Here is a 23,865-nt window from a genome sequence, read left to right as displayed (position 1 = left end):
ACTCAGTTGTGTGTGTGTGCACCTGTGCACACGCACATTTGGGGTTTTACATCCCACTGTCCATGAAAAGCGTTTTACTCTTCAAAAAGGTAAAGACATTTAGGGCTTCTCTAGGCCCAACATTTCTTAATATTACAAAACATTAGAGTTGAATTAAATAATTTAGTTAAATTTTAATTAAATTTGTAATTCTCAAAATTAAATTTTCTTCTAGGTGTGTTACCTATATCTGAGTAAATAGATGAATGTAAAAGCCATAAGCATCTCTGTAAAACTCGGTCAGTCAAGATGAATTTTTACTGTGGTCATTTTTTTCTCCCCTTTTATTATTTAAAAAAAAAATGTCCCCCCCGTTTTGTGGTTGATGTTTTATTTTAATATCTGATTTGAAAATAGATGTGTCCCATATGAATTTTACGGAGAAATCTGCTTTCTTTCATCACAGCTTCTCAGCGTTGATAGATTGGCTGGGAATTTTTCTTTCTTTCTTTTTTAAACATTTTTTAAAAATTTATTTTATTTATTAACTTTTGGCTGCGTTGGGTCTTCATTGCTGCCCACGGGCTTTTCTCTAGTTGCAGGGAGCAGGGGCTACTCTTCATTGTAGTGCGCGGGCTTCTCATTGTGGTGGCTTCTCTTGTTACGGAGCATGGGCTCTAGGCATGTGGGCTTCAGTAGTTGTGGCTCGTGGGCTCTAGAGTGCAGGCTCAGTAGTTGTGGCGCACGGGTTTAGTTGCTCCGCGGCCTGTGGGATCTTCCCGGACCAGGGCTCGAACCCGTGTCCCCTGCATTGGCAGGCGGATTCTTAACCACTGCGCCACCAGGGAAGCCCTTGGCTGGGAATTTTTCGTCTGATCATTCTTGTGTTACCCATAAGAGGAGAGGGAGACAATGTGAACCAACATTCTGATGTTTTGAGGATAAAGATTTGGCAGTGGAGTTTTGTCACCACATCTCTTTTCTCTTCTTCCTTGGAGTTTTCCGCAAAAGCCGAAGCAGTGAACTTATTCAACACCTGCATCTTCAACAACCAGAGCAGTATAATTACCTTTCTTGAATATTCTATAGAATTGTCAAACAGCAATTTTCTTTTAGAAGACAGTCTTTTAAATAATGTCGTTTACATACAGAGTTTAATATCTCTTAAGCTAAAAATCTAATTACAAGAATCTGAAATTTACTGCATGTTTATAATTTGCTCTTTATAAAATTACTAAATCAGGGCATCTTTAACATACATTCTGAAGCAGAAAAAATACATTAGTGAGACAAAATTAAATATTTTGGAATTTCTTGAATATCTGTTGATTTCTGTTAATATTACCATATTAACACTATTTGGTATTTTATTGCATTTCTCTTGATTCAAGCTGTTTGTGGAGAGAGGTGGCTCACAGCGACATGATTTATCAAGATCATCTGATGTCATCATTTCCTCTTTGCAAATGAAAAGTACCAGTATTTTAAAAAGGACTGCCATTGTACCTATGTATAGATGGCATATTCAAGCAAGCTGAGACAATTCTTCCAATGGACACACTAGATAGTAATGCCAATAATAAACAATAAGATTAGGATTTAGGCAGTGTAGTGCCATTTGATAAAGCGGCTCATGCCCAGGATGTATAAACACTTATCATTTTTGTCATCCTGATTTGATAATTTTTGAAGTGCAAATGGGATTGTCAACCATTGGCAGCAGTGGTACTTCAAAATTCTACTACAAGGTGAATGTTAAAGTGGAAAATTCAACATATCACCACATTATTTCATTCTGGTACAAGCTCTAAATTAATGTTATGAAATGTTATGAGCATACCAATAAAACTACCGCTTACAAAACGTAAAGAGTATCTTTTATAATCTCCAAATTGTCACTCTGGCAGTTCCTCTGTTGCCCCACGTTATTCTCAGAATGTCTAGTCTGCTACATTTTCCTTCTGTGCTTCTGTTCAGGATTTCTGTTCTCTATGCCAGTTTGTGTCCAGGATTCTGCAAATCTTTTGTATCTTTTTCTAAGCATGTTCTCTAGGACAAAGCTATTCATCCTGAAGTCTAATGTACAACCTTCCCAGGCTCTTCCTCAAAAGCACACTCTACCATTCTAAACACACACACACACACACACACACACACACACACACACACACACTTAAAAAAGAATTTTAATAGAGTCTCACATTGCATTGTTTTGAATTTCCATCAACTGTCTAAACTAGTTCATACCATTACATTCTATAGAAATGTAACTGTCATGTAAAATAATTTTTATACTGTTTGTATCTTGGTCATATACAATATGATTTTTGTGCCTGAAATCTTAAATATGCCAGTAGGAAGAACCACAAAGTCTGAAATGCTGGAAATGTATTCTTTATGCTGTGACACTCAGTTTAAATCTTGACATTTCCTGTTAGGAAAATAACATTTGAAAAAGGAAATGATACTCAAAATATTCCACCTATTCATGAACAATTCTCAATAGCCATATTTTATTACATAAAACAGTGCAATCCTCATTTCTCGCCTGTATTTCTAGGTCCTTTATAAAATATTCACGTATGATGCTAGATATGTGTGAATGTAGGTTGTGTATATTTCACATGCAAACACCGGAGAGCAAAAATAGCATTTTCATTCAACTTATATATGGACATAATGTCACTAAACAACAAGCGATTCTCTCTCTCATTTTTTCACTTTGCCTTCCAAGCCACTGCTTTATATTTTATAGGGTTTCTCCCATACTATCTTAACTGGATTAGAGAGTAAGGACAAGTTTTCTCCATTACAAAATTCTCATTTAATCCTTATCCACACTTAATTTATCAAATTAAATCGGACAAGATTGATGCCAGGGCTTTTCAAGCTGGACATCGTGTGTAAAATCGGCAGACAAGGGTTTGTAAAGGGTGCCCACCATGACTTGTCATAGCATCTTGCCTAAGCCTCAGCTGCCCTTCCGTCGATCCAGGCGGGGTCAGGATGCTTCTTGGTGTTACACTGTGGGCTCTGCGGGGAAACAGAGCAGCTACACAGCCTCCAGCAGAGTTACTTATTACACCCTCGGCCCCCTTCACCTGCCCCAGCCATTCAAAATAACATCACACCATAAAATATTCATGAACCGCGCAATGCTGCAGCCAGGGCTCGCTACTGCAGGTGGCTGTTACATCAGTAATTGCCCAATACTTCCCTCCACAGCGTAAAATTGTTTTCATTATGTGTCATGAACACAGAGCCAAGCAAAGCCCTCTTGAGTGGTTTCCCAAGGGCTGGAGGGAGGTGGTACTTAAACAGGCGCTTTTTGGCTTAGATTTCAAAAAAAAAAAAAAAAAAAAAGAAGCCAGTGAAAGCTCATCATTAACTCTCCTTCGAAGTGCAACAAAAAGCAGAAGCTCATGCAAAACTCCTATAAAGATTATCCTAAATGTCTCAGTTACGAGGAAGAGCTTTAGGGGCTTTAGCAGGACTTAGGATACTTCAAGCTGCTTCAGCAGAGAAGAGAATAACTTTCCACCTGACTGAAGTTCCCATGGAGTGCGGAGCTGGGGGATAAGCAGGTTTCAGCAATAAACTCCTGCATTGTGAGGCAATAATGCCCAGCCAGGTCCCCCCATTTTGATTCAAGGGTGTCTTTTTCTTTCCCCCCTGTGGAGGACTAATCACAGCTCCACTTTGTTTAATTGCAGCAAAGAGAGAAATGTGTTTAAGAAGTCATTCTGGACCCCTTTAAATGAATGCTGGGGTTCTTCAAGGACAACAAACAGGATGCATAATAAATAAGATTTAATTTTCAGATCAAAATAGGCCAAGTTAAAGATTTTTAGTGACGGCTCTAGGAGAGATGCTGCCGAAAAGAGAACAGAAAGTGGGGAAAAAAAGATGGGGGGAGCAACAAGTGGGATTAAAGTCTTGGTTTTTATGTAGCACAAGCTGCTTCTGCATGGGGGGAGGGTCCTTACAGGAATAGAATCTTTACAGATTTGGGAGCTACTAGCTTTCCCTAGCATTGTGATTCTGATTTAGAAAGAAGGAAGGAAAGAAAGAAAGAAAGAAAGGAGAGAAAGAGAGAAAGGGAAAGGAAGGAAGGGAGGAAGGAAGGAAGGAAGGAAGGAAAGAGGGAAGGGGGAAAGGGAAGAAAGAAAGGGAAGAAAGAAAGAGGAAGGAAAGATTCTTCTTATAAACGTCATCAAACCTTGATAATTGACAGAGAATGGCCTGCCCTCATTTTCCTGCTCTGGCCTAGCAAAGTCGGGTGCAGTGTGTCCCTTGAGATGGCCCCAGGGTCATGAACTCCCTGGGGGTGGGGTTGGGAGGAAAAGCATTTATCCATCACATGCTTTCTTTCTGAGTCTGACACAACTAAACCACAGACCAAATGATTGGGAAGCACCCTTTTTCATTAATTTAAAGTCTATTTATTTCTTCCCATTCTGGGCTTCAGAACCTCTCTTAAAGGAAAGCTAACTATATCCCTCTAGTAAGATGTGCATTAGTTGACCTATATCACTGTCGTTAGAAACTGTTTACCATGGATGAGATGACAAAATCATCCAGTTATGCAGCTATCTGAAATGGTCTTATCGAACTTGAAAATGTGTAATATGAATCCCCCACGTTCAATGGCCTGTACATTTCTGATTTGTCTTTTTTTTCCCTCAAAGGAGTTTTCATCAACTCATCTAGAGAGAGATTTTAAATCTTCAAAAAAAATTTTATGGCACACTTTTGGTAGTATTTTCTTTTACTAACACAGTATCCATTGATAACAAATCGACCATAGATAACTGTCAGTGTCATAAATTGAAGAAGGCAATGGGCATAAAACCTCTCATGAGCATCTGCTGAAGGGGGTTTTCCTCTGGGTTAAATGGAAGATGTGAGGTTATTTAGCATCTTGCAAAAACAATATAGAGTGTGTGTGTGTGTGCGCGCGCGCGCGCCCACCATATACATATGTATCATGAATGATGGATTTCCTTTGCATCTGGTAACTACTGACTTTTTTTTTTCCTGAATACAGCAAATGACTGTTTCAAAATGAAAAACCACTATGTGTTTGAATGTTGTATTATGCCTAGTCCTTTTTTGAGTGAAAGGCGGCTTTTAAAAGTTAGGTATATCATTGCCAAAAAGGGGCTAAATAGCATTGTCAGCATTTTGAGAAGGAATAGGTCCTTTTTCCCCTTCCTTCTCAAACTCCTTTCTGGACAGCTGTTAGTGACTTAGCGAACTTTTCATATGGATATGTATGTTAATGGCAGGCAATGAACTGGAGATGAAGAGGCCCAAACACAGGCCCAGCTCTTCAGTACACATCAAAAGCCTTTACAAAAGGAGCAGTAAAAGAGGCATCGATGGCGGAGCCTTCACTTTTGTACCCTGAATTAGTTCTGCAAGCAATGAAACTGATCTTTTCTCCTTGCCAGAAAAGTCTGCTGATTTTTGTGAGTGCTCATTAGCACAAGAGGCATTTGTGAAGATAATTGACTGACGCTGATACTGCTGGCTGTCACAACAGTGCCAGCCAGCAGTGTATGTGCATTTTAATAGTTGTATTTTCTTTCTTCCTTAGACTTCATGGTTTCTAAAAGATACCCGTCTTCCAAAGGTTTACACTCTTATCTGAAGCAGATTTTTAAAATCTTTCCTTTGAAAACTGACAGCCAAGCTTACTTTAATAAATGTTGTGTCTTTGCGCAGTACCTGCTGTTTACACGTATGCATGACTTAAAAGGTCTCAGCTCTTAAATGCATGCAACTGGACAGAAATTATGCAGAAGGAGACCCAAAGTATTTGATCAGATGAACATTCAGGCAATGGTGTATACCATACGATTCCTGGAATACAAACTGTCATTCTGGAGGAATAATAAGTAAAATGATATTCCATTATCATCATAAGCAACCACAGTGATTTAATAAATTTTGAAACTTTTTATGGTTTCCACTTTGGAGACATGTTCTCAAAATTAGAAAATTTCAAAAGAAGATATGGGGGCAGTGGAAGTGTTCTTGGAAATCCTAACTTGCTATGTTTTGACATGAGACTCTCTCCTGTCAATGGTACCAGCCAGAATGGACTTCAAGGTATAAAAGTGTAGATTTCAGGGGACAGTTGAATCTATGTGCTCACGGTGTCAAGGAATTCAACATCAAACATGATGTGAACATTCCTTTTCACTGAGTTCTTGATGACAGTTCACAACATATGGTAGAAACCTGTATTACTTGGTTGACATATGCCTTTCTCTTTTCTGAAGGAACTTCTAAGACATTTACTTTAATTATACATTTATCTGTTCTTTGTATAGAAGAACACATCTGGGAAGTTGTGTGTCATTGCATCAAAACACAGATTTTGCCATGTGTGTTGTCCCAAATGAATAGTATATCATAGCGATAAGCTAAGTCTTCTGTAGTATATACATATATTAAGCTGCTGAAGGACTTTGTACATTGAATATTCTCAAAATACCATTTTTCTAAAGCACTTCAGAATCCTGCCTAGTTGTAACATTTCACGTAGAGAATGTTATCTTTGAGAGAGAAATAAGTTATTTTCTCAAGTTAAGGGTGACAGAATGAGTTGAGTGAATGCAAGAGTCACTTCTGCACTATCACCGCTTTAGAATGAAAATGAGTTGTCTATTTTACCCTCCGGAATGTATGTTCTAGCAGCTCAGCTCACTGATAAGCCAGGTTGCTCTGAAAGGGCTCCAGGGAGGGTCAACATGTTGGTCATTTTGCTGAACTTGCTTACGAATCTGCTCTTGATTTCTCAAAATATAGCTGTTGTGTCAACATTTTCTGAAAAGTTAGCCATTGAATCCTTGATGTTTCACCTTAATGGGGTTGTATATGTTCACATCACAGGCAGATACCAAGTTAAAGCATATCAGGGAAAGAATCAAAATTCTCTTGGCATTCTTTTCTGCCATTTGGCTTTCCTTGCATGATAATCTGATAAGCAGGAAGCTGGCCGTCTTTCCAAAGGTGAAGGGTGGGGTGTACTATGATGGGGTGTGTTTGGGGGTTGAGACTCTTCCATTTCTGTGCTAATGAATGCAAAGAGGAGATCTGAATGACACATGGACATTTTCTTTACCAAACTATCACATAAAATCATATTTGAGGGCTTCCCTGGTGGTGCCGCCATTAAGAATCTGCCTGCCAATGCACGGGACACGGGTTCGAGCCCTGGAACAGGAAGATCCCACATGCCGCGGAGCAACTAAGCCTGTATGCCACAACTACTGAGCCTGTGCTTTAGAGCCTGTGTGAGCCACAACTACTGAGCCCGCGTGCCACAACTACTGAAGCCCACGTGCCTAGAGACTGTGCACCACAAGGAAGAGTAGCCCCCGCTCCTCGCACCTAGAGAAAGCCTGCGCACAGCAATGAAGACCCAACACAGACAAAAAAAAAAAAAAAATCATATTTGAGAAAAAGGTGCTCAGAGAAAAATAATCCACATGTGATGCCGAGGAAAAGCACTGTGTCCAAAAACAGATAGGAAATAGGAAAAACAGATAAATAAGAAAAAGAAGAAAATACCCACTTCGTAGGTCATTATGCTTCCCTCTTCAGAGATAATTAAACTCATATGGGGAAGCGTAATGGGTATAATGTCTTTAATGATTATTAACTCTCTTTCAAATGCCAATAGTCTTGTTTCTCTTCAGATCACATAAATCTTTCACCTTTTGCAAATGTCAAATGTTGCAACAAGAGGTAACAGAATTGCAGTTAAAACCCACATAGCATGAATGTTGCCTAGTCATCGGTGGAAACCATTTTTGTACAAACGTATTTTAGACCAATGAGATCCAGTGTCTATAATGAAATCATTTATGTTGGAGAAACATGATGAAGGCTTGTAATCTTTCTAATATGAATAACTTTCACCACCAATTTTCTAAATGAGTTTGTCATTATCATCTACTTCTTTAAGTGTTTTATTCATTTAATAGATAGGAATGCATATATAATAGAATATCTTTGTATATTTTTAAATGAAGAAAAGAAGAGACCAGCCAGTTAAGAGAAGTCAAATATGGAGGAGATTACTAATATGATCATTAGAACACATTTGCTGATAGATGAAAAATGGGAGAGAGTCTTTAAAAATGGCCAAGTAAACAATGTATCTGAATATATATATATTTTTTTTTTTAAATATTTATTTATTTATCTATGGCTGTGCCGGGTCCTGGTTGTGGCACACGGGATCTTTGTTGCGGCATGTGGTCTTCTTAGCTGTGGCAGGCGAGCTCTTAGTTGCGGCATGCAGGATCTAGTTCCCCGACCAGGGATCGAACCCTGGCCCCCTGCATTGGGAGCACGGAGTCTTACCCACTGGACCACCAGGAAAGTCTCTGAATATATTTTTAAGCAGTGAATATATTCTGGGAAAGATATATGTTTGGTGAATTCACATAATCCAAGTCATGACATAAATACACAAAGAGAACTTACTATGTAATGTAGGATTTGCAAACCCCCAGCCTTAGGAGAGTAGAACAGCAACATAAGTGAAAAAGGCATGTTGTCTAAAAGCTACAGCCTCTCCTAATTCACTGAGGAATAGAGAACCCAATAGTACAAGATTTTCTGATTTTTCGAGAAGAGTCAGAAATCTGGATTAATTTTATGTGAAATTACTTGATTTTAAACTCTTGGCAACTAATTTTAAAACGTACATGTAAAACATGCCGATGGGGGTGAATTCTGCCTACTGCCATATAGTTTGCAGCTTCTGATTTAAAGAAGTCTTAGAGATGAAATTTTTTTCATGTAAATAAAATTCTATAATGGAAATAAATATACCCCCTTTTAAAATTTTTTAGTATATATTTTATAAATAAATATTTTTACAAAGGAGTATTTCTGCACCAGTAATGCAGTGTTTTCATTGTTCCACTGGGTGCTATGTGCCTATTTAAACAATTTCATGGTGCTCATAGAGACCATGAACAATAAATGTTGATGCAGAATTCAAGTAGAATATGGTAGAGATGATGTTTTAGACACAAATCATTAGTATTTACTCCATCATTTCACAATGTTTTAATCCAAATGATTGGAATATAAAAAGCCCTTGTGATCAGTCATTTAATTTTCCAAATTGTAGTCCACAAAGTATACAGTTCCCTATCACTAGCAAGCTATAGATGGATATATCACAATCCCTGTCCTCAACACATTGGCAAACCCCTGATAAGCATGTGTGTACACATGTGGGATGTGTGTGTGTGTAAGTATTTTACCATCTTGCTATTCACAGCATGGTCCCTGGGAGCTTGTTAGAAACGCGATGTCCCAGGACCCACCCGAGACCTACTGAACCAGAACCTGCCGCTTAACAAGACCCCTAGGTGGTGTGTATGCACAATAAAGATTGACAAGCCTTGCTATAGCAAAAATTGTAACAAACAGCTAACCACTGAAGAGAGAGGTCGCTACCAGCTGTGGGGCCTCAAGAAGATGTCAAGAGAAAGTTGACCTTCAGTTAAAAAAATGAAAGCTGACAAAAGCCAGAGAAATGCCCTTTCTTATGTGGATTCACATAGCAGTGAGGACATTTGATTTACAGGTGCCCTCAACTCCAAATCTGGCCACCCAGGAACCCTTCCACCCAGGTTCAGCCACCTGCCAGGAATCCTTCCATTGACCCTAGCCCTTTCTCCTGTCAGTGGTGTGGTGTCAGTGCATCAGCCCAGGCCATGATGGTGTAGTTTTTCATTCCCAAAAAAGGATTTGGTCAGTTGACGTAGTTGGCCTGTTGATAGCATCATTAAATATTTTTAAATGCCACTGAGTGAATAGTATTTATCAAGCTTACAGACTCAGAAGTATATTCCAGAGCTGTAAAAATTTTCAGTAGTGTTAAAATGGATCTGATTTAAATCATAAACTTTAGAATATATTTAAGAGATTATCTGTACCAGTGACCTTCTAACTTATTTCTCTCTCTCTCTTGCTCTCTTTGTGTGTGTGTGTTTGTGTGTGTATATATACATATATAGATCTTCCTCGACTTATGATGGGTTATGTCCTAATAAACCCATCCTAAGTTGAAAATATCATGTCTAAAATGTATTTAATACACCTAACCTACCAAGCATCATAGCTTAGCCCAGCCTACCTTAAACATGCTCAGAACACTTCCATGCAGCCTACAGTTGTGCAAAATCATGTAACACGAAGCCCATTTTACAATAAAGTGTTAAATATGTCATGTAACCTACTGAATACTGTACTGAAAGTGAAAAACAGAATGGTTGTGTGGGAAGAGAATGGTTGTACGTGTACTGGTTGCTTACCCTTGTGATCCTGTGACTTACTGGGAGCTGAGGCTCACTGCTGCTGTCTGGCATCGTGAGAGAGTATAGTACTGCGTATTGCTAGCTCGGGAAAAGGTCAGAATTCAAAGTTCAGTTTCTAATAAATGTGTATCACTTTTGCACCATAGTAAATTCGCAGAATCCTAAGTTGAATCGTCAGAAGTCAGAGACCATCTGTAATATATATTTTATATGATATATATGTATAAATATCATACTAGAATATAAGTTCCACCTTGACAAGAGCTTTTATCTGTTTTGTTCACCTGATTTTGATGTCCATTAAATAGACATTGAATATTTGTTGAATGTAACTATTTTTTTTCTCCACTGAGTGACATGGATCCTTCTTATGTGTGGAGTACTCTCTTTTCTAACCTGTTTTATTTCATTAGAAAACAGGGACAGTGGCCTATGAAAGGTCACAAGCTGCAGTTTGCACGTACGGCTGGGCTCTACCGCCGTGTGCCGTGGATGTCCTAAGGGAAGGAAGGGGACCTGCAACTAGAGGAGCTCAGTTTTATCTGCTGGAGTTCCCTGTAAGATCTCAGCAGAAAAAAAGATTCCAATATTGAAAAAGAAGAGGCCTGAAAACTACTACTCACAGTCAACTTCCAAGTTGAATGAAACACTAAATTAATGCATTGTCTTGTTTTTCGCATGAAGCTAGGGAAGGGCTGAGAAGGTAAGGGGCGTACCTCAGGTTTGACAAAGAGTTACCGAGGCACGGCCAGAACAAGTCCTTCCATCTTTCCACTACTGAATAAGTTGAGATTGTGAAAGCCTGGAGAGCTGTGAATTTGGTACACACCAACAAAAGTAGAGGCTTCACCATACCACACCACCTCCACATTTGTGTCACACTGGAGTATGTGGTTTGCCATTTTCAGCCGATACCCTTCTTTTGGGGCAGAGTGGGGTTGTGTTAATTAGAATTATTGCTCAAATGTGTATCCTTAGTATGCCTTTAAAAATTTATCTACTGACATTTGTAAATCCTCAGTAGAAGTATAAGTTAGTATCTTTTTATCTTCAGTGGCAAAACCACAAACAAACCCACATTTAAATATTTTCAAATTATTGTCAGAGATAGTGAATGGCCTAACTAGACATTTTGCATCTGAATAAAAATATCAGAAAAGTCCCATACTGCTTAGCTTTAGTTATTTTCTCAATAAGCCAATCAACATTCCTTTGTACCACCTGTTTAGAAAGTTAAAATAATTTTTCAAGGAGAAAAACAAGTGTGCTGATTGATACCATCTCCTTATCTTGTCTCTTTCTTGCTTTCTCAATCGCAGAAATAATATCCGGTGACAAGGGGAGAAGTAGAATAACATTTTTAGTAAGAAAGTAATGAATTATGAGTTTTGATTCTTAAAAGAATTTGGTTATCGTATGGCTTGGACATATCTGGCTTGTTCTTCCTTAAGATCCTAGCCCTTCTGCCTAGAATATAGTTTTCCCAGATCTTCCCGTGGTTTCTCATCATTCAGGTCTTACCTCCAATGGCACCTTTCCTTGGAGATGCCTGTCCTGAGCACTCCCTGGAGGTAGCTCCTTCTCACCATTACCAGTCCCTGATCAGTGTCTTCTCCAGTCTCCTGGTTCAAGCAGGCATTGCTCATCTCACTCCCCCAGTAGACTAGAAGCTGCACAAGGGTAGCTTTCTCTACCCCAGTGCCTGAAATGTGTCTGGCATACAACATATGCTCAATAATATTTGGAAGGAATGAATGAATGAATTTATGTAAGGTTTATGGCATATTGAGGTTTCTGATAAAGTTCTGCAGGTCAAATTTGTTAAATTAGCAACACTCTTAAACAGAATTAGCTCCTATGCAGGGGGCCCCACCCTTACAAGTGGCTTCTCTTCTCAAAGACCACTTCTAGATCAGTTGCTTAAGACTCAGAATGAATTTTCCCATGGAGCCACTGCTTTCAAGGTGGTTCTTGGGCAACTGTCATAGTCTCGTTACCGAGAATGTACAGAATTATCACTGACAACAGTCTTGAGCCCCAAGTCCTGACCTGAGTCCAGGTCACTGAGTTTGAGTTGTTTCAGGGCCAAAGAAGCAGCTCTGAGGCCTGAACCCAAGTTCCCATGGCTCTTAACTTAATCAGGTTTTAAGGCTCTCTGAGCTTCAGAAGAAATAAAGACATGGAGAGAGGGGAACTGGGGGCTGGTTGGAGGTTTGGGGGCTGAATGAGTAGCAGGGGAGACGATTGCCAGCATCAGAGGAACAAAGAGCAGGGGCAATCTTGCAGAGGTTTGGGCCGAGTTGGAATTCTGGTTGCTCCCCTGTTGGGGGTGATAATGGGACGGGGTGCCAGAGGAGGGCCATGGGGACAGTATGGGCCTGCTGGCGGGAGAAGGCTGCAGGAAGGGCCAGCATCAGGAGAGAGAGGGCTCCACAATTATGAACAGTCATGTCTTCAGCATTTTCCAGGTATTTTGCATATGCTACTTCATTTAATTCTCAAAACAATGGTTTTAGACAGTTGTATTTTCATCCATTTTGCCAACAAGAAAGCTGGAGATCAGAGAAGTTAAGTAACGCACCCAAAGTTGCCAGTCAATGATAGACCTGGATTTGAAACCAGATCCCTTAGGACTGCAAAACCTGTTCTCATAACCATTTCATGACTCACTCTCTCCTGTTAAAAGAGTGGGGTGGAGAGAATTAGAGGCAAAAAACAGCAGTATAGCAAAGTTTTATTGATTTGGGAGCCAGTTAGATGTGTCCTGTTCTTTCAATTTTATGATTGTTGTCTGTTGGGTTGACTTTTTTCCCCCAGTTTTATTAAGGTATAATTGACAAAAATTGTGTGTATTTAAGGTGTACCGTGCGATAATTTGATATATGTATAAATCATTAAATGATTACCACAATCAAGCTAATTAATACATCCATCACCTTATCCATCACCATTTGTATGCATATATGTGTGTTGTGAGAACACTGAAGATCTACTTTCTTAGTAATTTCAAGTATACAATACAGTATTATTAACTATAGTCATCATGCTGTACCTTAGAGCCTCAGAACTTATTCATCTTAAAACAGAAAGTTTGTACCCTTAGACCCACGTCTCCCTAATTCCTCCACCCCTCAGTCCTTGGCAACCACCGTTCTACTCTCTGCTTCTACGAGTTCTACTTTTTCAGATTTCACATATAAGTGAGATTGTCTTTCTGTGTCTGGTTTATTTTATGCAGCATAATGTCCTCCAACTTCATCTATGTAGTTGCAAATGGCAGAATTTCCTTCATTTTATGGCTAAATAATATTTCATTGTGTGTGTGTGTGTGTGTATATATATATATATATATATATATATATATATATATATATATAAAACATATATTTTTTTAATCTCTTCATCCATTGACAGACACTCAGGTGTGTCCATATCTTGGCTGTTGTGAATAATGCTGCAATGAACATGGGAACGCAGATATCTTTGAGATACTGATTTCATTTCCTTTGACTATATACCCAAAGTGTGATTGCTGGATCATATGGTAGTTTTATTTTTAATTTTTTGAGGAACCTCCCTTACTGTTTTCTATAAGTGGCCTGTACCAGTTTGCATTCCCACCGACGGTGTACATGTGTTCTGTTTTCTCCAAACCCCCCACCAACACTTGTTCTCTCTTGCCTTTTTGATAAAAGCCTCCTGGGTAGTCTTTTTAAAAACAAATTTTCTATTTCCTTTTCATTTTCTTGTCCTCTCACACATTCATATCTTGTACATATATCCAGGTTTGAGAAAGGTGGAATGGAAATGTACATCTGCTGAGACAGAGAGGGAAATTGGATCGGTGCTTGTCATCCCTCTTTTCCGCTGTTCCTGTTGCTCCTGGAAGAAGCTGTTTTTTACTCTTGGGTTTATTTAGGCCTTGCCCTTGATGTAGATGACACCCTGGAGGAATTTCCAAACACAGTCGAAAGGATACTCACGGGCCTCATTTCAATCCAATCAATAACTCCACATCCTTCACAAAGAACAACTGTGAAAGATACAGCGGGCCTTGCAAAAATGAACATATCATGGTTCCTTTTCCTGAAAGCTTTACAGTCTTATAGAAGATGCAGAAATATTCATACCTGAGCTACAATAAGTGTGAAAAATGGTAGAGTTCAGTGGAGGGAAATTTCACTTTTTTTAATAATTAAAAAAGCAATGCAAATTTGTTGGCAACACTCAAAATCCAAAATATTAAAAAATTAAATACCCTTTATCCTATCCCATTATCATTTTTCACGATAAACACCATTATTCATTTTAATGTCTCTTTTAAAATTTTTCTAAACGTTTACAAACGTGCTCATATACACTTAAATAGCCTTTCTCTCCCTTCCTTCTTTCCTTCCTTCCTTCCATAAAAATGAGTTTATACTCAATATTCTGCAGTTTCCTTTTTACTTGTGCCATATTTATATGTTGACATTCTTTTCCTGACACTATACAACAATCTACTTAGTTCTTTCTATTGGCTGTAAATATTCTAATATATAGCTGCAACATAATTTGTTCAGATATCTCTCTCGATGAGCATTTCCATCGTTTCTATTTTTTGCAAGTACTAACAGTGCTTCAGTGAACATCCATGGACATTCCTTTATGCACAAGTGTATTTTTGTGGATAGAGTTTTGAAATGAAATTGCTGTTAGTTATGGCATTTTGAAAGGTTTTGTTAGAGTCTGGCAAACTGCCCTCAATAAAAGACCATGAAAATTTACAGAATGAGTAAACGTGGTTGGGAGGAATCAGAGGAAAGTTTAATTGATGTGGTCCTTGAGAGATGAGTGGGATTTCCATTGGCAGAGTTGGGGAAAGGAAGGGTGGATAGAGGAACTGGGTGAGGAAGAGGAACAGAGGCGGGAAGCCCACAGCTGACTGTTACAAAGGGGGGTAGGACCATTGAGTGGAGGTTAAGGTGTAGGGATGGGTAGAAGGAGATATGGCTGAAAGCATGTTTAGGTCATGAGTCTAAATTATTTTCCAGACTATGGGGAAAACATTAGGACTTTTTGTTGTAGTTGGTGTCATAATTAGATCAAATTTGCCTTTATTCAGGGGGCACAGAGATACCATGGGTGTTAGTCACTTTCCTCCTGGCTGGAACCATCATATTGATTTTGAAATGTTGCTCTTTTATTCTATTTTTCATTTCTGTTAACCCTCCAAAACAAAACTCAGGACTTTTTTATTACCTAGAAAGTATAGGACCAATGTGCCCTTTTATATCAGCAAAAGTTAAAACAACTTTACTTCCTTTCTTTTTGTTATATTAACCAAATTTCTGAAGAATATGGATTTCTCCTCTGGCTATTTATCTATGGAGGCAAAGAGAGTTTCTGAAACAATGCCTTATTAGTCTTACTATATTGAGGATTAAATGAGTGTATTTTTATATAGTGGGGTGAACTGGATTGGCGCAAATCCCCTAGATGTTGAAATCACTTGTTTGTTCTTGTTGTAGCTCTTAGACAAGGGAGAAAGGGGGTTTAATACCTAGAGATTAGCATCCCAACATGCAAGTCCTTTGGCATTTGCTAAGCAGTACACATACTGAGATCCTTCAATGATGTTTCTGCTATAAGGTGTTCTAAGCACCAATAAGCTTTCTCTAAACACTTCAAAAAATAAGAGAGTCTGGGAACATAGTTCATATCCAAATAGCTGAGATAATTTGGAGAAATCTTAAGGATAACTTCTCTCAGTTACATTTAACTGGATTTATGTTCTTTTGCCTATGAGAACTTCTGATGTAAATTAGGGATGGGGTAGAGCTGGAAAATTATCACTGTAATAGCCATGAGAGTTGGGGGGATGGTAGGATTTGACTTTTGTTACCATGGCTTAACTGAGCACCCACAGATAGCATTATTACATTTCTATTTAATGATAGTTATTTATATAACACAGCAATTCTCATATTAGATAGGAAACTTCTCGTGTGAAGACTGTGTGTAGGATTCATTTTTGTGCCTCCCAAACAACCTGGCACTGTGTCTTGCATATTGGAGAAACCCAATAAATATTTGTTGAATGGTTGATTGAATGATTACGCCAGTGAATGGAATCAAAACTACGTTGTTATTCTCATCTATTCCATCAGTTCACGTGCTATCGCATTCATTTCCTCTTTAGGATAACTTCCTTCGTGGCAAATGGAAGAGTCTAAAACGTGGCTATGAGATAGGTACAGTGTTCTAAGAGCTGGGCTTTTCTGTTCTGTTGTTGCTGTTGTTGTTTTGGTTTAACAAGCACACTGTACCTTAATGAGATGCATGCCAGGGTATTTACCTCTAATGTTTTGGAAAACAATGTACCTGATACTGCAGTCACCATTTATGTAAATATATGCATGCAAATTTAGAAAAGTATAACTTCATTAAATTAAATTCTATTTTATCACAATCAAATGATTGAGGTAATAAAGGGGCAAAGAAAGATAATGCTGAATTTTAATGGCTAAAACCTGTGAGTGGAGCGTTATCTTGCTGCTGGTATTGTAAGGACCAGTAATTGCGGCAGTCTAGACATAGGAACAGATGCAAAGTAGAGTGTTATTATATTAGACATTTGCCCTACTACGATACAGTCTAATTGCCCAGAAAATACATTTCTACATGAATTATTCTTAATTTGATTTGAAATAGGCCAACTGTTGTGTTTTACAGAACTTTACCAAGTGATAGCATGGAGCATTAAATTTAAGAATAGTTTCTCTTCAATGCCAGTGCTTTTGAAAAAGCAAATGAAAGCCTCAAAGGTAGAAATTATGTAAACTTTTCAAATAGGTAGGATATTTGCTTGGCAGTGTAATTAGAATTGTGGTCATCATTGTCACCTGCCTGGCTTTCTAAGTTCACAGAGCTACTACTTCAGGTAGTCTCTCCTGTTCTGTCTGCATATGTCTTCTTTAAAACTGAAGAGAAAATCGTGTCCCCTTATTGAACTTGAAAGTTCCTTGAAAGCAAAATTTGTTTCTTTAAACATACAGTGCCTCTTTTTAGATTTATTGCTCGTTCTGAAAGTGGTTGATAAACTTAAATCCTTTCCCATTTCAATCCTAAAAGATTTTTTAAGACTTTCCTAAGCATTAAATGGGAATGGTTTTTCTGAAGGAAATGTGACCCGTATAACCAGTTCTCTTTCTTGAATGTTTTAAGGTCCATTAGAAGTGAGTAATTCTGTGTGTCTGTAACTTTTTGCCTGTATTTTTAAGAAATTCAATTCAATTTTTCTCTGCCAGCAGTGAATTTGAAAAGTCTTAAACATGCCCAAACATCTCAGAGGATTTAACAAAAATTATAATAGTAACTAGTTTCTTCCCCCCTCCCTAAAAAAAATAGAGCACACTACTGAAATTATTTAAATTGACTGAGCCTTTTAAGCAAGTAAACACATTTTAACTAGGTTTTTTTCCCAATCCCTCCATTCATGCCAACTATAGAAATTAGCCTTCACTCTTCCTTCACTTACACATGGATACACACACTTGCATGGACACAAGAAAAATTTCTTTTCTCCTGTCAGCATTCCTCCTTAACAATGGTTAGATTAGTGGCATGAAGGCGGCCGCAGAGAAAGGACATTCAGGCCAGAAGGCTCCCCACAGGCACAGCTGGTAGGGGTTAATGGCGGCTGAACCTCCCAGCCAGGGCCTTTTCTCTATTGTGTGTTCAACTCCTGGGAAGGAGGGAGACTTGTGACAGCCACTGGGGTGCAGCGGATCAGAGGTATAGCAACTGGGTCACAGAAGCAGTGTTCAAGGGGAAGGAGAGTTTAGGACTGCAGGAAAAATGAACTCTGAAATACAAATGGCCGTGTCTCTATCTGCACACAAGTGCTGCGGGAAAATGCAGAGCATTGTTTAGTAACACGGCTTATAGGCTTTTAATTCATATCGTATCCTTACAGGAACAATTGGGCAGGGACGTTGAATTATTCATACTGGAGAGCAGTTGAAATCTGAGTCAAAACCGTACATGTATGACTAATGTATGTTATTAAAGTTTGCGTGTTACTGTCTGGGAGTTCTCTTTTCCACATGGTGTAAAGGATCCAGCGCTCAGACACAATGGTCACCGAGGGAAGCTGGGGGCCTCTTGATAAATAGCAGGTTGAAATTTAAGGAGAGAGTGATTAATGCGTGTACATTTCCAGATAAAGTATGTGGTCTTGAACATGTACCATGGGATGGGGAGTGGCATGGAAGCAGATCCAGGCTTCTGATTTATCTTTTGAATTAAGAACAAGACAAAGCAATAACAACAGCAGCAATGTAGAAACGATTCTAGACGTCTGATCTCTTTAATACATTTTTATATTTAACTCAATAATTGAGGCTTAATAGGCAAAACATGTCTTTTATAGAGAGGCTGGATTGCTTAAAAAAGAGAGCTTGCAACTTTGAGGGACACTTACCTGTTAGTGCTGTAGAGGTGGGTTCTGTCACAAAGCGTGATCCTATGGCTCAGGGCCTGGCAAACTGAGGGTCTACAATAAATGTTTGTTAGATAAGGACCCTACAGCCACAGACATTGGGTCAGCCGTTCACTTTTCGCTGAAGAGGACTACTTGTTTGCAAATCAGAATAAGGCCCAAGGAGGACGCTTTTTATATTGGTGAAGTGAATTTGTTTCTTTTCAAAGAGCTGAACATCTCTACCAAAGGATGTTAAAACAGTTCACTTCCAAATTAAAGTTGGCCTAATTTCTTTTCAATAAACCTGGCCTTAAGAGCCGTCTAATCTGTCTAATTGGAGACCCAGTTTTTGGCCACATCTAGGCACTGAATGCTAGAGGCATCCATATTCTAATGCCTTTGGCTTGGTTTATCTAATTTGAAATTTTAGTGCCCCTTGATAAAAATTTGCCCTCTACTTGAGTTTGTTTTGACTTATTATACTCTGGAAAAAGGAAGCAGGAGGCTGGAGAACCGATTAGGGCCCTTAGGTTTTACCTTCGGCGTCAACATGTAATACTTCCTCAAGTCACAGTCGTTTTGGGGGGAAACAATACAGCCGAATGAGCTCATTCAAGTTGGTCTCTTTAGCTTGTAACAGGGGAGGGAAGGCAAGTGAGTCAAAGCCCTGGTGTTGCAGCACTTTGAGGCAAACTGAAGAGGTTCTGCTTTGCTGAACCTTGACGTGTCTTCTTGGAAGGGCTTGGCGTTCAGAGTGCACGAGCCTCCTAGGCACCCCTAGTCACAAACAACCAACGCCAGTGACCATCTTATTAGAAGCATCCTCACTGATGCCTGGAAGCCGGAAGAGGATTTGTACACTATTTAGGGTAGTTGGAGTTCAGTCGACAATCTGGAGTACCATAACTATTTTAATATGCCAAAATATGTGTCTACAAAGATACAAGGTCACAGGTCAGTGCTATTTACAAAATTCATAGGTGTAAAACGCCAGACATTATTTGATTCACAAATATTCACTTTATCCCTGTCGTTTCATTACAAGTGTTGAGGATTATCCTAACGTAGGATTAGCTAAGTATACAGAAGTAAAAATACGGAAGCTTTTCTAATGTACACAGTAAGTCAGCAGGAAGACCAAAAATGTATCCTCAACACATCCATACTCTACTAGAAAGAGCTCCTCCCTCTCTTGAAAGCACTTCATTTTCTTTCCTTTCCATCCTTTTTAAATTTGGGGCTGAGGGGTGTGGCAAACAAAAACAGTCAGAGGATGCTACACTTCTCTGATCGCTCTAACCACCAATGAATCATGAGAGTTAAATTCCATTCTCTTTCTTTAAAATTCTAAGCCCTTTGACCCCAAGCTTAAAAGTTCTCGTGTGTGTGTGTGTGTGTGTGCGTGCGCACGCGCATGTGTGTGTCTACACACTTACATTTCTTTTTAATTTGAAAGAGGGAAAACAAGTCACACCTGGACTGAGACTTTTCTCTCCTGCCAAATTTCAACTCACATTACATTTTTATGACTATGTTATTATAAATCCCAGAAAACACAGCTAACGTGAACTTCTTGTAGCAGAGCTTGCAGGAGCTGGCATAATGAGATGTATTTACATTCCCTGTTTTTTTTTTTTAATAAAAGAGAAGGTGAGACTAGGGGAGTTTGTTAACCTTATTGCCCTGGTTATGTGTATTAAGCACACAAAGATACAAAGAAATATTAAATTAAGAACACAGAAAGAATTGATTCAAATGACAGGCTCGCACATTTTGAAGGTTCTGCATTTAATAAGCTCCTGATCTCCCTGGGGTGAAGCAATTGATTCAAATAGTTTGTTGTCACTTTTTTAAAAATGTAGATAATTCCATTTTCAAAAAGAAATTTAACAGAAGATGCTGTTCACAAAATCACGGCACTGTTTTTAAACCACTTGCTCCAAGATTATACGATACAACTACCCAGGACACGCTAGGGAAAGGGTTAAGCTTTTCTGACTTTCAGATACAATGAAATTATGACAGGAAGAAAATTGTGCCATTTTAGCATGAAAATGCTTGTACAAATACTGTCGTTCCTTCCTTCTTACTTTCTTTATAATGCCTCAGCGATAGCTAAGATGACAGACATTTGACAGGTATCTGTAAGCATACGGCCCAGGCAGCTCATTAAAGTTTTTCTTTCTATGCATCAGCTTTCACAAAGGCAAAAACCCATTAGCATTGACTATTTTGCAGATTAGAAGAATTAAGGGCTTCAAACGTTGGCTTATACCAAGCAATGTCATTTGTGAAGTGATGTTTGCTTTATTATTTCCCTTTCTCTCCCTCTGAAACCAGACTGACATGACTTTAGCTCAACGTAGGGCATAATGTGCAAACCAAAGACTGGTTCATCGATGAAAAGAAACACATTCCCTTTTAGACATGACTGGAATGGCAAAGAGGGGAGACTTTACATGTACTATTTAGGCTCATTAGAGGACTGATTATGATAGTTCTCTGGTGTAATCTTTAATCGACTTTGACACTAGATTTGCCCCGTTACAAATCCTGTCATGCAAATTAAGTCATTTGTGTTGTTTGATATGGAAAGATCTGCTATGAAATGAAAGATTAGCTCGCAGATGAGGCACAAGAGACTGCTGCCCTCGTGCACTGTGCAACTGATTACAGGGATGAGAGAGTCCATTTCTACACTGCTGTTAACATTTAGGAAAGGGGATTAAATTCACGTGGCTTTAGGTCTTCCTGCATGAAGATATTCAAAATAGGGGTTCATGTTTTCATAGCTGTTGTTCTTGGACTCTACCAAACAGGTGCTCTGAAGGCAGTGCCATAACGTCCAGTTACTTTAACCTGCTTTCCATAGGGTGGGATTGTGTATGCGCACGTTCATGGATGAAATCCCTTTCTATACAGGTGATTGGTGCTGACTGACTAATGGGCGGCTCGACAAACAAGGTTTGAGTTCCAGTTGTCCCAGAAAACCATAATTTAATTTGGGCCTTCTACTCCCATCCCTTCTTCTGTTTTTCAGTGTTGGATGGCCATACTCTCAGGTTTTTGGCCTAATTGATTGTAAAATGGAAAAGGTAGTGACTTGTAAGACTTAAGGAGAGTTTTCTCAAAAAGGTTCAAGTGAAAAACTAAACCATGTAAATAAAACAATAACATGAATATTAATGCTATATAATGACTCTAGCAACTGGAATCTTGTAATTTCTACAGTCTGGTTGAGCTTTGCTGGCTATGTCTGGCCCTGAAAATACGAAGTAAATATTAGCAGGAGATGGGGAGGAGAAACTAGATTTAATTAAAACTGCTCATCCTACAAGTACATCATAGAATATACCTGTTTGGGGCTTTTTTTTCTTTTCAAAACTCTCTTCTGATTTATAACAAGAAGTTCACCATATTCAGACCAAATCAGACATGGCTTATAAACAAAGACATCTACCTAGCACAGAATGTTCTATGATGAGTTGAAAGTAAGCATTAAGGGTGGTTGACAGGAAGAAAATCATAAACTGTGTAATCCCATGGGTACAGAAAAACTTTAAAAATAGTTTGGGGCTTCCCTGCTGGCACAGTGGTCGAGAATCTGCCTGCCAATGCAGGGGATACGGGTTCGAGCCCTGGTCTGGGAAGATCCCACATGCCGCGGAACAACTGGGCCCGTGAGCCACAACTACTGAGCCTGCGCGTCTGGAGCCTGTGCTCCGCAACAAGAGAGGCTGCGATAGTGAGAGGCCGGCGCACCGCGATGAAGAGTGGCCCCCGCTCGCCGCAACTGCAGAAAGCCCTCGCACAGAAACGAAGACCCAACACAGCCAAAAATAAATAAATTAATTAATTAATTAAAAATAGTTTGACTTGCTGTACATAATAGTCACTTAGCATTACTGTATTCAAAGACCAGAGGTAAAAGTTGAAGTAATTCCTTCCTTCTGTGATACTTTAGCCAAAACTAATCAAGAAGCTTATTCTTCCTGAGACTATTTTGGGGGATTTAAAGAAAGTGACACTTTCCTATATATGCTGATAGTTTCGTGATCGTCATTTATGAGTAATTACTTTAGGTTAAACCAGATCTTTAGGTGTAAGAAAGTAGCTATATAAATGAAAAGTTTTTAGAAACTAAATTTTAAAACATTAGCCATATTTAGTATGTAGTCTTATTGGTTTAAAAACTTTTTAAAGCCACACATTTGAAATAGGAATTAAGAGTTACAAAGTTACTAGGCATAATTTTGCTTCATTGAAAATTAAAACAAAAAATTGTGACCCAATCAAGAGGCCCAAACCAAATATAATCCAGTTGTCCTTACCTTCAATTATTTTTTATTTATTAATCTATGGCTTGTATTCTATTTCTTTTCACAAATAGTTTGTTAAAAAGTGACAAAATATGATTATAGACTTGCTTTTAAATGAAAGGTCAAATGCAATACAGCAGTCAGCTGCCTGGAAAGAAAGTAGGTGCTCTGAATTTCAGGCACCAGATAAATATTCCGTGTAATTCAGGGGCTGTCATGGAAGGTACCTTTGATTGAATACTAATGTAAATAGTCATTTAAAATCCCTTTTAAGTGATCATAACACAAGTTAGAGTGGCCTCCAGCAGCTTCATCCATTTATCTTCTTTTGGAACATTTTTAATAGGCATGCTTTGTCTTTTGAATGAGTCACACACCTCTGTTTTGATTAACTTTGATCAAATTTGGAGATTTCATTTTCCCTTGTAGCTAGGTAGGGAATTCGCCATTTAGATCATTGGAAGGAATTTTAATGAATGAATAACATGTACATTTTCCTTGGCGATCCCCAGGAGAAAATTAGTCCATAATAGAATTTAACTAAAGATTTGAGAAAGTTTTCACAATTTCTCATTCTTACCTCACCAAGATGTAGGAAAATGTACACGTAGATTTCATTCCCCTTGATGTTCATGAAAGACCTAGGTATATTTTAATAATGTGAATTTGTACAAAATCATAAAAGCATGGAGGAAGGGATCCTAAAAAATGCATAAAGGAAGAAAAATAAAATATGAGTTTTGCATAATAA

The 23,865-nt window shown here is 38.6% G+C and overlaps 2 long non-coding RNA genes across 2 annotated transcripts in view; one reads left to right on the top strand and one right to left on the bottom strand.

The window, feature by feature from the left end:
- The window catches only part of LOC309631769, a 551,953-nt gene that overhangs the window by 226,418 nt on the left and 301,670 nt on the right, over window positions 1-23,865 (top strand). The window lies entirely within an intron of this gene.
- LOC309631856 overlaps window positions 337-23,865 on the bottom strand; it is a 916,236-nt gene continuing 892,707 nt past the window's right edge. Inside the window, exon 2 of the long non-coding RNA XR_014246617.1 lies at window positions 337-22,674. This is a non-coding gene — a long non-coding RNA (uncharacterized lncRNA). The remainder of the gene's footprint in view (window positions 22,675-23,865) is intronic.

Source organism: Balaenoptera borealis (genome assembly GCF_965194805.1).
Source record: "Balaenoptera borealis genome assembly, chromosome: 7".
Lineage (NCBI taxonomy): Eukaryota > Metazoa > Chordata > Mammalia > Artiodactyla > Balaenopteridae > Balaenoptera > Balaenoptera borealis.
Note: the sequence above shows the minus strand (reverse complement) of the source record. Positions and strands in the feature narration are given on the sequence as shown.